General features: G+C 45.6%; 1 protein-coding gene across 5 annotated transcripts in view; it reads left to right on the top strand.

Annotated features, from left to right (window-relative positions):
• The window catches only part of LOC126295342 (uncharacterized), a 673,108-nt gene that overhangs the window by 295,322 nt on the left and 360,912 nt on the right, over positions 1 to 16,874 (top strand). The window lies entirely within an intron of this gene.

Below are 16,874 nucleotides of genomic sequence, written 5' to 3'. Positions count from 1 at the left end.
ATTATTTGATTTCTAACCTAGTTTGGAAGTGGTGGTATTGTTAGAACCTCTGTCGTGGCTCGCACTAACGGCTTCTGGGACAGTTTAATAAAGGAAGCTATTGAAATAAAAATTGCCGCAAACACCTTGAACAGAGACGGTGTCTTGCAGGTCAGCGCTGCGTGGGGTCCAGCTATCGCGCGGTTGGAGAGGGCACATCGAACGCCGACTCAAAACACGCCCGTATATGTCACGGGCAGCAGTGACGTCACAGCTAGGCGCACCAACAGCTCACTGGCAGTCTTAACGCTTGGCGATGGCCAAGGAGTGCTTGGCCGAAAGCTCCTGTAGTTTTAACCTATTGACGCGGTTGGAAACCCGAAAATATATTATTGAATGTTATCGCCGCGAGACTCTGCATTCACACATTATTTTGCCTATCCCCTTCACTTGCTCCGTTGCACGTCGTTCAACTCTTGTAACTGCAGCGCCGTGTAAATTTGTAGCTATGTTCGGTGCTCTCTCGAGGTGATCGAGAATCCACACGCTTGGGCATCTGCAGCTCCCCATTCCCGCCACTTCCGTTTCTGGCCAAGCCCTGCGTATACCGTATGTGAGGAGAACATCGGCAGAGATGAGGGGCTAGGCGCGGCCATCTTCGTGATTGAGCGAACCACCAGTGACTAGCTGCCACCTACATCCCTACGTCGCGCCGGCCGGCCCCTGTATATGGAGTGACCAGCGAGCGGGCAGCGAGGCAAGGACATTGCCGGCGGACCCAGTTTCTCAGATTTCTGGGCGTGGCCGTCCCCCCCCCCCCCTCTCTCTCTCTCTCTCTCTCTCTCTCTCTCTCTCTCTCTCTCTCTCTCTCTCTCTCTCTCCCCCCCCCCCTCTCTCCCGCCACTGGGACCCTACTGTCCCTCCACCTGGCTGTATACATGTGCTGCTCCAGACTCCGCCGTGTCTACAGCTAGCCCAGCCATTCCTGTCTGTAGCCGCCTGTCTTATTTTTAATCGTTTTCTTTACAGACGAATGGAAAAACTTATCGAAGCCGACCTCGGGGGAGATCAGTTTGGATTCCGTAGAAATGTTTGGAGACGTGAGGCAACACTGACCTTACGACTTACCTTAGAAAATACATTAAAGAAAGGCAAACGTACGTTTCTAGCATTTGTAGACTTAGAGAAAGCTTTTGACTATGTTCACTGCAATATTCTTTCAAATTCTGAATGTGGCAGGGGTAAAATACAGGGAGCGAAACGCTATTTACAATTTGTACAGAAACCAAATGGCAGTTACAAGACTCGAGGAACATGAAAGGGAAGCAGTGGTTGCGATGGGAGTGAGACAGGGTTATAGCCTCTCCCCGATGTTATTCAGTCTGTATATTGAGAAATCACTAAAGGAAACAAAAGAAAAATTCGGAGTAGCTATGAAAATCCATGGAGAAGAAATAAAAACTTCGAGCTTTGCCGATGACATTGTAATTCTGTCAGAGACAGCAAAGGACTTGGAAGAGCAGTTGAACGGAATGGACAGTGTCATGAAAGGAGGATATGAGGTGAACATCAACAAAAGCAAAAGGAGAGTAATGGAGTGTAGTCGAATTAAGTCGGGTGATACTGAGGGAATTAGATTAGCAAATGAGACAGTTAAAGTAGTAAAAGAGTTTTGCTATTTGGGGAGCAAAATAACTGATGATGGTCGAAGTAGAGAGGATATAAAATGTAGGCTGGCAATGGCAAGGAAAACGTCTCTAAAGAAGAGAAATTTGCTGACATCGAGTGTTGATTTAACTGTCAGGACGTCGTTTCTGAAAGATTTTGTATGGAGTGTAGACATGTATGAAAGTGAAACGTGGACGATAAATCGTTTAGACAAGAAGAGAATAGAAGCTTTCGAAATGTGATGCTACAGAAGAATGCTGAAGATTAGATGGGCAGATCACATACGTAATGAGGAGGTGTTGAATAGAATTGGGGAGGAGAGACGTTTGTGGCACAACTTGACAAGAAGAAGGGATCGGTTGGTTGGACATGTTCTGAGGCATCAAGGGATCACCAGTTTAGAATTTGAGGGCAGCCTGGAGGTTAAAAATCGTAGAGGAAGACCAAGAGATGAATACACCAAGCAGATGAGGGTTGAGGTAGGTACTGGGAGATGAAGCAGCTTGCACCGGATAGAGTAGCATCGAGAGTTGCATCAAACCAGTCTCAGGACTGAAGAAACAACCACCACCACCACCGAGGCTTTTCTGACTCGTTTTGACGTGGACCGCCACCAATCTTTTGCAACAGTTCATTTCACAAGCGGAGGCTTGGATTTACTTGATATTTTGTACACTTTGGTACTCCCGATCAGGGCAGCATAATGTGTAACTGCAGTGAAGAGCCAAAGAAGCTGGTACACCTGTGTAATATCGTATAGGGCCGCAGCGAGTACGCAGCAGTGCCGTAACACGACGTGGCATGGACTCCACTAATGTCTGAAGTAGTGGTGGAGGGAGATTACCCCATGAAGAGTGTCAAGTCTTGCGCACTGCACGTTCGGCCGTACCAAATCACCACCAGACGTCAACACGAACACCGTTGTTTGTCTCAGCAGTGTTGTACCTGTTCTAATGCCAAGCGTTTGGTGCTCGTTTCTGTAGGCATCGCTCGTAACACTATGCCGTCCGGCGACACCACAGTGGTGTCCTGGGCATAGAATCGCGCAGTGGCCGCCGACAGCACTTCAGTGTCTTTTACATTCTGTTGGTGTTTCATTCAGGTAACTATAAGTTACACACGTCAGGAATTTTTGTTTTTTGTTTTTATAAGTACTGGTGCACTTTAATCATGGCATTATATACGAGGGCTAGTCAAAAAGTACATCATGTTTTGGAATTAAAGTATTGGAATTTTTTTTATTATATACAGATGAAAGCCACACTTAAATACTACTTTTCTACATAGCTGCCATTTAAATTAAGGCACTTATCGTAGTGGTGGACGAGCTTGGAAATTCCTTCGTCGTAAAATTCGGCCGCCTGCGCCTTCAACCGCGCGGTTACCTCTTCTTTTGGGCCAGAAAAGGTGCGATTTTTTGTGGATTTCCTGGAAAGTGGCACTAAAATAAACTCTCAAAGGTATTGCCAAACTGTGCACAACCTCAGAAGAGCAATACAAAACAAGCGCAGGGGAAAGTTGGGCTCGAAGATCTTGCCGCTTCACAACGCCCGGGTCCACACGGCAAATGCCACTTGTGAAGTTCTCGAATCTTTTAAGTGAGAGTTGTTTCCTCAGCCGCTGTACAGTCCCGAACTGGCACCGAGCGACTTCCACTTAGTCCCGGCAATGAAGAAGTGGTTGGCTGTGCAGCGTTTTGATGACGACGCACAGCTTCGACAACAGGCAACCACGTGTTTGAAGGCGCAGGCGGCCGAATTTTACGACGAAGGAATTTCCGAGCTCGTCCATCGCTACGATAAGTGCCTTAATTTAAATGGCAACTGTGTAGAAAAGTAGTATTTAAGTGTGGCTTTCAACTGTATATAATGAAAAAAAATTTCCAATACTTTATTTATTTTTAATTCCAAAACGTAATGTACTTTGTGGATAGCCCTCGTACGATGGATACGCGGACGTCTCGTCTGACGTTCCGGAGCTGGCCGCTGTGGCCGAGCGGTTCTAGGCGCTTCAGGCCGGAACCGCGCTGCTGCCACGGTCGCAGATTCGAGTCCTGCCTCGGGCATGGATGTGTGTGATGTCCTTAGGCTAGTTAGGTTTAAGTAGTTCTAAGTCTAGGGGACTGATGACCTCATAAGTTAAGTCCCATAGTGTTCAGAGTGATTTCAATCGTTTGACGTTCCGGGCGACATTGGATATCATATAAAAAGGAAGTGAAGCAGAATCGTCCGAAGATAGTGAGGTACGCCCAAGAAGAATTCGGCGAGCGCTAACGTTGCCAACTGATTCGGGTGAATCAGGCGAAGAAGACATTGCACAGTGGTCACACTTTGATTCACCGAGGACCAATAATAAGTTTGAAGGATCCTCGGGTCCAAACATATTTCTGACAGATACACAGAACGTCGACGATATCGTAGAATTATATATTGGGAACGATCTATTTGAAAATATTAGCAACGAGACCAACAAGTACTACAGTCAAAATTGAAACAGAAGGAAACTGGATTAAAAAAAAAATGCGTAATTTGTCGGCGTTACGGGTCAGGAACTTAGAAAATAGTTTAGGTTGTTATCCTAATGGGAACTCTAAAGAAAGCAAGAGTCGATTATTGGTCAACGAACCCGTTGATAGACACACCGATATTTCGCAAAACGATTCAGACAAATATTATCAATTTTACATTTTTTTCGACAACAATGAACCGGATAATGCCTGCCGGATTTTCAAAGTGCAATTCGTAATTGATTATTTTTCCAAAGAGTTTAAAGATACTTTTAATCCAAGTTACATCTCAATTGGTGAAGGAATGATACCGTGGGGTCCACGGTTAAATTCTAATGTTTACGGTCCGTAGAAAATTAGTAGATACGGCATACTCATTCGGATGCTGTGAGATTCGAGTACGGGATACATGTCATCATTCAAGATGTATTCCGGCGCTGGACAGCATGTAGCAAAGGCAGTGATGGAACTGTTGACGCCTTCTTATGGGAATTGCTGTCACCTCGATAATTTCATGAAAGTAGGGGAACATGGTTGTCAACTTACAAGAACAAACGATGAGATGAGTAAAACTTAACATACAGATGAAGACAGTAACTGTTCACGAAAGAACGGATATGATTGATCTCCGTGCAGCTTCTCTAGAATAAGTGACAATTAATTGAATGTAATGAGTGGAAGAGCAAATATCTATTCGGTACATTACGTATGTTGATTGTAGAGAGTTGGAAGTGTGGGTCTCAAGGGAAGCGTCCGATTGCTATGACTGCAAGGTTTCAACACACACAAAAAATAGTTATGACAGCGAACCGATTGTTCTGTACTAACAAGTCACTCTCTAACTGCAGTATATGGTATGTTGGCATTTAATACGTTCCAAAATTTCTTTTTGTAGACTAAGATATTTCTATCACTAACTTTATCTCTCTTGTTAATTATACACTCCTGGAAATTGAAATAAGAACACCGTGAATTCATTGTCCCAGGAAGGGGAAAGTTTATTGACACATTCCTGGGGTCAGATACATCACATGATCACACTGACAGAACCACAGGCACATAGACACAGGCAACAGAGCATGCACAATGTCGGCACTAGTACAGTGTATATCCACCTTCCGCAGCAATGCAGGCTGCTATTCTCCCATGGAGACGATCGTAGAGATGCTGGATGTAGTCCTGTGGAACGGCTTGCCATGCCATTTCCACCTGGCGCCTCAGTTGGACCAGCGTTCGTGCTGGACGTGCAGACCGCGTGAGACGACGCGTCATCCAGTCCCAAACATGCTCAATGGGGGACAGATCCGGAGATCTTGCTGGCCAGGTTAGTTGACTTACACCTTCTAGAGCACGTTGGGTGGCACGGGATACATGCGGACGTGCATTGTCCTGTTGGAACAGCAAGTTCCCTTGCCGTCTAGGAATGGTAGAACGATGGGTTCGATGACGGTTTGGATGTACCGTGCACTATTCAGTGTCCCCTCGACGATCACCAGAGGTGTACGGCCAGTGTAGGAGATCGCTCCCCACACCATGATGCCGGGTGTTGGCCCTGTGTGCCTCGGTCGTATGCAGTCCTGATTGTGGCGCTCACCTGCACGGCGCCAAACACGCATACGACCATCATTGGCACCAAGGCAGAAGCGACTCTCATCGCTGAAGACGACACGTCTCCATTCGTCCCTCCATTCACGCCTGTCGCGACACCACTGGAGGCGGGCTGCACGATGTTGGGGCGTGAGCGGAAGACGGCCTAACGGTGTGCGGGACCGTAGCCCAGCTTCATGGAGACGGTTGCGAATGGTCCTCGCCGATACCCCAGGAGCAACAGTGTCCCTAATTTGCTGGGAAGTGGCGGCGCGGTCCCCTACGGCACTGCGTAGGATCCTACGGTCTCGGCGTGCATCCGTGCGTCGCTGCGGTCCGGTCCCAGGTCGACGGGCACGTGCACCTTCCGCCGACCACTGGCGACAACATCGATGTACTGTGGAGACCTCACGCCCCACGTGTTGAGCAATTCGGCGGTACGTCCACCCGGCCTCCCGCATGCCCACTATACGCCCTCGCTCAAAGTCCGTCAACTGCACATACGGTTCACGTCCACGCTGTCGCGGCATGCTACCAGTGTTAAAGACTGCGATGGAGCTCCGTATGCCACGGCAAACTGGCTGACACTGACGGCGGCGGTGCACAAATGCTGCGCAGCTAGCGCCATTCGACGGCCAACACCGCGTTTCCTGGTGTGTCCGCTGTGCCGTGCGTGTGATCATTGCTTGTACAGCCCTCTCGCAGTGTCCGGAGCAAGTATGGTGGGTCTGACACACCGGTGTCAATGTGTTCATTTTTCCATTTCCAGCAGTGTATTTTTTAACTTTGTCTCACAGATCTGAAGATGGGCAGCTAGACCGAAACCGGCCATTGAAAATAAAAAGTAGCGATGAAAGGCCGAAATGCCATATTTTTATAAAGTGTTAAAATAGCTACGATCGCTCACCATTCTCTATTTTAAAGCAGTATTTCAAACAAATACAAATCTTACAAATAGAAATTAGCTCTCCCTTTTTTATAAAAAGTTTATTTAAAAACAAAAAATTTTAGTGCCGCTGCTATGGCTAATTGGTATTTCTGTTCTTTTACCCCTTCACCAGTAAAATGTGTTATAACAGAGACCTCAAAAATACCGCAGTCACTCGGTATTCAGAACAAAAGTACCGTAGCGACACAGAAGGCAGTGGAATGAAATGCGTGTGGGTTGTGCATTGCGCAAGGCGCTCCGCATTACGTCAGAGTTCCAGAATGGCCGGATTTTGTTCCTTACGCTCGTCCCGAGAGCGAAACAGGTAATTTGCGAGTCGTGGAAGTGGCCGTGCTGCGTAATTGTGTGGTGGCGGCGACCACAGCGCTGCGCTACAAGTTTTTGTCGGCAGTGCGGGGTGAGTGCAGATTGCTGCTTGCCCTCGCAGACCCCCGTTCTCGTCTGGTGGCTCAGGCAGCGCCAGGGAAGGAGACAAGGCGCCGGCAGTCCGCGCCTGGAATATGCGGGCAGCGCACTTTGACCCGAAGCGTTTCGGCGCTCAAGGCAGACGCCATCTTCAGAGGCAATTGGACAGTGTATCCTGGCGAATGTGTTTGACACAGTTCGGACGCGGCGTGTCACGACATTCGGTTTCATAATAGCACGACTCGTTCGCTGTGTTAGTGCCGTCAGCCTCGATTGTAGCTGCCGGCAAGTTCGCAGGAACGCTGCTGATGATGATTGCACAACCCGCGGCGAAACTACAAGACTAGTAAAAAGTTTAACCGATGTGGCAAGCATGCGAAGTTCAGAATAACGCGAAATCCTGAAGATGGGTTAAAATTTACAGACGCGCGAAATTTGGCACGTACTTCGATGCGAGATGCCTTTAATAGGTTCCACAACGAAACATTGTCTCGAAATTTGGTAGCAAATCCGAAGAAATTCTGGTCGTATGTAAAGTACACAAGCGGCAAGACGCAGTCAATACCTTCGCTGCGCAGTGCCGATGGTACTGTTACCGACGACTGTGCCGCTAAAGCGGAGTTATTGAACGCAGTTTTCTGAAATTCCTTCACCAGGGAAGACGAATGGGATATTCCAGAATTTGAAACACGAACATCTGCTAGCATGATTTTCTTAGAAGTAGATACCTTAGGGGTTGCGAAGCAACTCAAATCGCTTGATACGGGCAAGTCTTCAGGTCCAGATTGTATACCGATTATGTTCCTTTCAGATTACGCTGATACTATAGCTCCCTACTTAGCACTCATATACAACCGCTCGCTCACCGATAGATCTGTACCTACAGATTGGAAAATTGTGGAGGTCGCACCAGTGTTCAAGAACGGTAGTAGGAGTAATCCATCAAACTACAGACCTATATCATTGACGTCGGTTTGCAGTAGGGTTTTGGAACATATACTCTATTCAACCATTATGAATCACCTCGAAGGGAACGATCTATTGACACGTAATCAGCATGGCTTCAGAAAACATCGCTCTTGTGCAACGCAGCTAGCTCTTTATTCGCACGAAGTAATGGCCGCTATCGACAGGGGATCTCAAGTTGATTCCGTATTTCTAGATTTCCGGAAAGCTTTTGACACCGTTCCTCACAAGCGACTTCTAATCAAGCTGCGGAGCTATGGGGTATCGTCTCAGTTGTACGACTTGATTCGTGATTTCCTGTCAGGAAGGTCGCAGTTGGTAGTAAAAGACGGCAAATCGTCGAGTAAAACTGAAGTGATATCAGGTTTTCCTCAGGGGAGCGTCCTGGGACCTCTGCTGTTCCTGATCTGTATAAATGACCTGGGTGACAATCTGAGCACTTCTCTTAGGTTGTTCGCAGATGATGCTGTAATTTACCGTCTAGTAAGGTCATCCGAAGACCAGTATCAGTTGCAAAGCGATTTAGAAAAGATTGCTGTATGGTGTGTCAGGTGGCAGTTCACGCTAAATAACGAAAAGTGTGAGAAGATCCACATGAGTTCCAAAAGAAATCCGTTGGAATTCGATTACTCCATAAATAGTACAATTCTCAAGGCTGTCAATTCAACTAAGTACCTGGGTGTTAAAATTACGAACAACTTCAGTTGGAAGGACCACATAGATAATATTGTCGGGAAGGCGAGCCATAGGTTGCGTTTCATTGGCAGGACACTTAGAAGATGCAACAAGTCCACTAAAGAGACAGCTTACACTACACTCGTTCGTCCTCTGTTAGAATATTGCTGCGCGGTGTGGGATCCTTACCAGGTGGGATTGACGGAGGACATCGAAACGGTGCAAAAAAAGGGCAGCTCGTTTTGTATTATCGCGTTATAGGGGAGAGAGTGTGGCAGATATGATACACGAGTTGGGATGGAAGTCATTACAGCATAGACTTTTTTCGTCGCGGCGATACGTTTTTACGAAATTTCAGTCACCAACTTTCTCTTCCGAATGCGAAAATATTTTGTTGAGCCCAACCTACATAGGTAGGAATGATCATCAAAATAAAATAAGAGAAATCAGAGCTCGGACAGAAAGGTTTCGGTGTTCGTTTTTTGCCGCTCGCTGTTCGGGAGTGGAATAGTAGAGATAGTATGATTGTGGTTCGATGAACCCTCTGCCAAGCACTTAAATGTGAATTGCAGAGTAGTCATGTAGATGTAGATATAGATGGCACATTACATCACGCAGTTATGCAGGGTGTATCAAAAACAGCCACCCGACTTGCCACGTGTATACAGAGGGGTCCAAAAAAAGGTATCCACTGTTCAGAAGTCCGTAACTCGCAAAGTAATTGACGGAGTTTTCTCATCTTCGCTAGTGTAACAGTTTGTACTTCCGGCAATCGCCACACGAGCGGTGTATTGCGTTGCGTTGTTTTGTTTTGTCGGTGTTTTGTTCTTAGTTCCATCTAGTTACTCGAGTAAACGTGGCTGGCGCAAGGCTTACATTCTATGAAAGGAAGTCAGTTTTGAAGTGGTATTTTAAGTACGAAAACAGAGCCACCGACACCTTTGATTCGTCGCATTCGAGACTAATTTCAAGCTTAATGCTGTGTCAAACATGTACACAAAAGACGATCTGTACGACCTGTAACAGTAACAAGTGCAGCTAACTCCCACCGTGTGTTACAACAGTTCACTCGCTCACCACAGGAGTCTGTGAGACAGTGTGCCCGTGAAACTGGAGTGAGTCGCTCAAGTGTTCGGCGAATTTTGAAGACAGCAAAGTGGAAGCGCTCCATCCCACGATTGCTACACGCAATGAACGAGGGCGACCCAGATCGTAGAATGTAGCACTGCGAGTGGTACAGTAACACGGCGCGCAACGATGAAGAGTTTTGCAGAGATGAATGTGTGGTCTGATCAGGCACAGTTCCAACTCAATGGTACAGTAAATCGCCACAACAGCATCAATTGGGCCGCCGAAAATTCGAACGTCCGTGTAGACAAAGCCGTGAATTTTCCAGGATTAAGTGTGTCGTGTGGGTTGTCTTACTGAAGCTCCATTGGGCCATTCTCCTTTGACGGCGCAGTTACCGATGAGGTGTACCTTCAGAAGCTTCAGGCATCCATTGTACCCGCCATCCGAGACTTGTATCGAGGCGGAAGAGTTTACTGTCAACAAGATGGTGCCCCAGCCCACTAGCAAAATCGTGTTACGGCGTATCTCGACGAAAATCTACCAGGAGGATGGATAGGCCGTAGAGGTGCTGTGGAGTATCCACCACGTTCCCCAGACCTGACTCCTCTGGACTTCTGCCTGTGGGGAACACTAAAGGACGCCGCTTATCGACAAAAGACACGCACATGGGATTAACTTCGAGAATCCATTCCATCGTACGTTCGTGTGCAAATATCCAACTGAACACGTTGCAGTCGGTAGTTGGTGATGCAGTCCTGCGGTATCGTTTGTGTGTGGATGTTAATGGTGACCATTTCCAACACCTGCAGTGATATCTTTAAGTTGGACTTTCAGCTACACTTCCACCAAAAATGAGACAAATCCGTCAATTCCTTTGCAAGTTATGGACTTTTAAACAGTGAATATATATTTTTTGGACCCCTCTGTATTTCTCAAACTAATAAACATATATAATGAATTTTGGTTTTTTTTTATGAACGACAAACAAAAATGTTTTTTCCATACCTTTCCATCGGTATTAAATATGCCTCCCTTGAGATGCACAGCGTATGCCACTGCGGTATTCAGATTGTTCCCACACTGCAGCGAACATTTCTGGAGTTGCAGCTTCCACAGCTGTTGTTATGCGATGTCTCGGTGTGTCGGTGAAGGAGGCACAGACACTATTTTATAAACCCCACAATAAAGAATCACATACAATCAGGCCATGGTGACCTTGTTCGCCAGTAATGTGCGGCTGAATCTTTTGGTCCAGTCCGACAGATGCATCGGTCAGTAATTCTTCGATATAAAAATTCCCGCACTTCCGGATTTGAGTGTGACGATGCCCCATCCTGTTGGTAAACGAAGGCGTCCGAATCGGTGTCCAACTGCGGGAAAAAAAAAGTTCTCAAGGATATCGAGATACGTGCTTCCAGTAACAGTGTTCTCAAGGAATAAAAATTGACCATCCACTTTTTCCCGTGAAACTGCGCGAAACGCTTTACATTATGGAGTGTCCCTCTAATGTTGTAGAGCTTCATGTGGTTGTTCCGTACCCCGTATTCTCACATCATGACGCTTCACCTTTCGATTTAAACGCAATGTTGTTCGTCACTAAACACACAGCGTAGAAGAAAACTCTTATCCTCCATTTCGCCACGAACGAAATTACAGAACTCCACACGTTGTTTCCTGTCACCTTCACGAAGAGCTTGCAGTAGCTGAATTTTGTACTGCATCTATGCTCGATGTTAACAAATTCCTCTTCTTCAGAAACGCTTTCCTTGCCATTGCCAGTCTACATTTTATATCCTCTCTACTTCGACCATCATCAGTTATTTTACTTCCTAAATAGCAAAACTCCTTTACTACTTTAAGTGTCTCATTCCCTAATCTAATTCCCTCAGCATCACCCAATTTAATTTGACTACATTCCATTATCCTCGTTTTGCTTTTGTTAATGTTCATCTTATATACTCCTCTCAAGACACTGTCCATTCAACTGCTCTTCCAAGTCCTTTGCTGTCTCTGACAGAATTACAATGTCATCAGCGAACCTCAAAGTTTTTATTTCTTCTCCACAGATTTTAATACCTACTCCGAACTTTTCTTTTGTTTCCTTTACTGCTTGCTCAATATACAGATTGAATAACATCGGGGAGAGGGTACAACCCTGTCTCACTCCCTTCCCAACCACTGCTTCCCTTTCATGTCCCTCGACTCTTGTAACTGCTATTTGGTTTCTGTACAAATTGTAAATAGCCTTTCGCTCACTGTATTTTACCCCTGCCACCTTTAGAATTTGGAAGAGAGTATTCCAGTCAACATTGTGAAAAGCTTTGTCTAACTCTACAAATGCTAGAAACGTAGGTTTGCCTTTCCTTAATCTAGCTTCTAAGATAAGTCATAGGGTCAGTATTGCCTCACATGTTCCAATGTTTCTACGGAATCGAAACTGATCTTTCCCGAGGTCGGCTTCTACCAGTTTTTCCATTCGTCTCTATAGAATTCACCTTAGTATTTTGCAGCCGTGACTTATTAAACTGATAGTTCGGTAATTTTCACATCTGTCAACACCTGCTTTCTTTGGGATTGGAATTATTATATTCTTATTGAAGTCTGAGGGCATTTCGACTGCCTCATACATCTTGCTCGGGAGATGGTAGAGTTTTGTCTCCTTAGGCTGTCAGTAGTTCTAATGCAATGTTGTCTACTCCCCGGGCCTTGTTCCGACTTGTTTTCCCGTGAAACTGCAGAAAACATATTAAATTTTGGAGAGTCCCTCTGATGTTGTACAGCTTTATGTGGTTGCTCCGTACGCCATATTCTCACATTATGAAGTTTCACCTTTCCGTTTAAGTGGAATGTTGCGTCGTCAGTAAACACTAAGAACGAAATTACAGAACTGCACACGTTGATGTTTGTCACCTTAACGAAGAGCTTGCACTAGCTGAATTTCGTACAGTTTCGTGTGTAAACGTCTACGCAACACACGCCCTACGGACATTGGGGCCATGTTGAGCTGTCGGGCTGCGCGGCGAACGGATTTCTGCGGACTCCTTGTGAAACTACGGCGGAAGCGTTCGACGTCTGTCTCAGACACTCGGGGCGGCCCGGCGATTTGCCTTTACATAAACAACCTTTTTCTCGGAATTATTCGTAGCAGGATCCACACCGTACCGAGTACGAAATTCACGCTGAACAGTTAATAACTGACCGGCACTGCGCAAAACGTAGAACACAGAACTCTCTCTGTTCCCCAGACACCACTTTTACTAGAAGGGGTGCACACTGCTGCTATCTAGGGAGAGTTTGCTCTTCTCCAACAGTACGTTGTTCTCGCAAATTATATAAATTTTTCTTTAAATTGGATGATTCTTTTTCATACCGCCTATATACAGGGTGATACTTATTAACGATACGCCAAAAATGGACAAGAAGTCCCGGCTGGTGTGGCCGAGTGGTTCTAGGCGCTTCATCCGGAACCGCCTGACCGCTACGCTCGCAGGTTCGAATCCTGCCTCGGGCATGGATGTGTATGATGTCCTTAGGTTAGGTTTAGACAGTTCTAAGTTCTAGGGGACTGATGACCACAGATGTTAAGTCCCATAGTGCTCAGAGCCATTTTAACCATTTAGTCAGGTTTAAATAGTTCTAAGTCCAGGAGACGGGTGACTTCCGATGCTAAGTCTCAAAGTGCTTAGAGCCATTTGATCCATTGGAACAAACGTTGAATCTGTGAGGTCAAATTTGCCGGCACACCCGTCTAATAATAAATCACTTCCGTCGGCGTAATACACGGCGCTTCCGGTGTTTTTAGCCACTAATAAGTCAGCCCGTAAATTATTTGTATGTTAGCGTCAGTGGTGGCGTCACGGTTTAAGTTTTCACGCATTTTACACGGTGGTACAGTGTTATATACAGAATGTTGTACTTTTCAGACTTCAACCACAGTCTATGTACAGGGTGACAAATATTGAACTATATACTAAGAAGGTAAATTAGTTGCAAACTGCGGTGTGAGCACACTTGTTGTACGTCTAAACGCCACTACAGATGTTAGACTTTAGCTCATGAGATTTTCCATATGCCTGCCATCATTGGCGATCATTTGGCGCAGGTTAATAGCGAAATTCTGCAGGACACGCTGAAGTGTCGGAACACTGATACTGTGTATGACCTCCTGAATGGCTGTTTTTAGCGCAGCAGTGGTTTCGAGGCTGTTGCTGTAAACTTCCTCCTTAATGTAGCCTCACAAAACGAGTCACATGTGTTCAGGACCCGAGAATTTTTGTTTGGTCATCAGCCTACTGACTGGTTTGATTCGGTTTGATTCGGCCCGCCACGAATCCCTTTCCTGTGCTAACCTCTTCATCTCAGAGTAGCACTTGGAACCTACGGCCTCAATTATTTGCTTGACGTATTCCAATCTCTGTCTTCCTCTACAGTTTTTGCCCTCTACAGCTCCCTCTATTACCATGGAAGTCATTCCCTCATGTCTTAGCAGATGTCCTATCATCCTGTCCCTTCTCCTTATCAGTGTTTTCCACATATTCCTTTCCTCTCCGATTCTGCGTAGACCCTCCTCATTCCTTATCTTATCAGTCCACCTAATTTTCAACATTCGTCTATAGCACCACGTCTCAAATGCTTCGATTCAATAATCCGCGTAGTATTTCCCATCGTTCATCCTCAGCCAAACGCGCGCTTTGAACGTCCTAACGCAGACCGTTCAAAAGTTACGATTTTATTTCATATAGTACAATAATTGTCACCTTGTATATAAAGATTATTATACACTGCAAGGAAAAGGGATCACCTTCAAGGAGCTGAGTAGAGATCATAACTGGAGAAAACTTCACAAGCCGAGAATGTACCGGTTTCGACAGCGCCGTGCTGTCATCGTATCTGCAAGGGCGGGAACAGAAGCTAGTAGGAAATTATTTTGTAACATTACGCTTCTAGCATCTGTAGACTTAAAGAAAGCTTCTAACAATGTTGACTGGAATACCCTCCTTCAAATTGTGAAGGAGGCAGGGGTAAAATACAGGGAGCGTAAGGATATTTACAGTTTGTACAGAAATCAGATGGCAGAGTCGAGGGGCATGAAAGGGAAGTAGTGGTTGGGAAGGGAGTGAGACAGGGTTGTAGCCTCTCCCCGATGCTATTCAATTTGTATATTGAGCAAGCAATAAAGGAAACAAATGAAAAATTCGGAGGAGATATTAAAATCCATGGAGATGAAATGAAATCTGAGGTTTGCCGATGACGTTTTAGTTCTGTCAGAGATATGAAAGGACCTGGAAGAACAGTTAAAAGGAATGGACAGTGTCTTGAAAGGAGGATATAGGATGAACATCAACAAAAGCAAAACGATGATAATGGAATGTAGTCGAATTAACTCGGGTGATGCTGAGAGAATTAGATTAGGAAATGAGACACTTAAAGTAGTAAAGGAGTTTTACTATTTGCGGAGCAAAATAACTGATGATGGTCGAAGTAGAGAGGATATAAAATGTAGACTGGCAATGGCAAGAAAAGTGTTTCTGAAGAAGAGAAGTTTGTTAACATCGAGTATAGATTTAAGTGTCAGGAAGTCATTTCTGAAAGTATTAGTATGGAGTGTAGCCATGTATGGAAGTGAATCATGGACGATAAATAGTTTGGACAAGAAGAGAATAGAAGCTTTCGAAATGTGGTGCTACAGAAGAATGCTGAAGATTAGATGGGTAGATCACATAACTAATGAGGAAGTATTGAATCGAATTGGGGAGAAGAGAAGTTTGTGGCACAACTTGACCAGAAGAAGGGATCGGTTGGTAGGACATATTTTGAGGCATCAAGGGATCACAAATTTATTATTGGAGGGAAGTGTGGAGGGTAAAAATCGTAGAGGGAGACCAAGAGATGAATACACTAAGCAGATTCAGAAGTAATGTAGGTCTGCAGTAGGTACTGGGAGATGAAGAAGCTTGCACAGGATATAGTAGCATGGAGAGCTGCATCAAACGAGGCTCAGGACTGAAGACAACAAAAACAAGAACAACAACAACATCTTATGCTTCAAACTTTATTGTTACATATACTGCCATCAGTGTTGCAAGTAACTTCGCATAGCATATGCAGTTCCCACTATCTTCGAGGTCTGTAGACATCGGCATCTGAAATATCAAAGTATTGTGTACAAACATAGACGTGAGTATATTGCGCCGATTAACAATGTTGTTCTCCACCAGGCGGCAACTGACCGAGAAGTGGTGCAAAGCCGACGTCCAACAGGTGGCCCTGTGGCGGCTGAATTAGATACCGTCTTCTGTGCAGCATATCACGTAGATAACCGTCTGTATATGTGTCTTACGCTACACACAAGATGATGATCCTGGATACAGCAAAATATTTGGTGGATGCATTAACTAATTCTGTGTAATAATAAGTGCAATAGTTTTAATGTCGTGTAATTTTTTCTGCTGATCTTGCTGGCGGCGGTGATTAGTATTGGGAGTAGTGCGTGTTTTCTGTAGTGACGTGGTTCCTCTCTTTGTTGCAGGTAAGCAGTGTTACGCAGTCGCGTGTCTGCCTGCGGTAAGTCTGTACAATGAAGATTCAGCATTTTTCTTGCTTATCTTTCTGTGAGAGATACGTGATTCTGAGAAGGGAGGTGCAGGTTCACGCGTCTAAAGCTGTGGCAATGCCTCAGAGGACCCCCCTATAGTGACAAAACCTTCGAAATGTCTGCCACCTGTGCCATACAAAAAGGTTACTAAAAATGAGGAAACGTGCGGGTGGAATGAAACAGGGCGCGGTGTCTCAGTACAGAGGAGCTTCTAACTGCACTTCCACGTTCTACAGCGAAAACTTCTACTTTTAATTTGACTCGCAAGAACTTATGTTTGCCACTGCGGAAACTATTTTGCACCGCGAATTAGACGCTGCCCGCTTCCCAGTACAACTTAAGGCGCCCGCGTCCCTTCTCTCTCTCTCTCTCTCTCTCTCTCTCTCTCTCTCTCTCTCTCTCCCTCCCCGCCCCCTTTTTCCTCTGCCACCGAGCGAGGTGGCGCAGTGGTTAGAACACTGTACACGAATTCC

This window comes from Schistocerca gregaria, chromosome 11 (genome assembly GCF_023897955.1).
Source record: "Schistocerca gregaria isolate iqSchGreg1 chromosome 11, iqSchGreg1.2, whole genome shotgun sequence".
In the NCBI taxonomy this organism is placed as follows: domain Eukaryota; kingdom Metazoa; phylum Arthropoda; class Insecta; order Orthoptera; family Acrididae; genus Schistocerca; species Schistocerca gregaria.
This window is presented reverse-complemented; position numbering and strand designations above follow the sequence as displayed.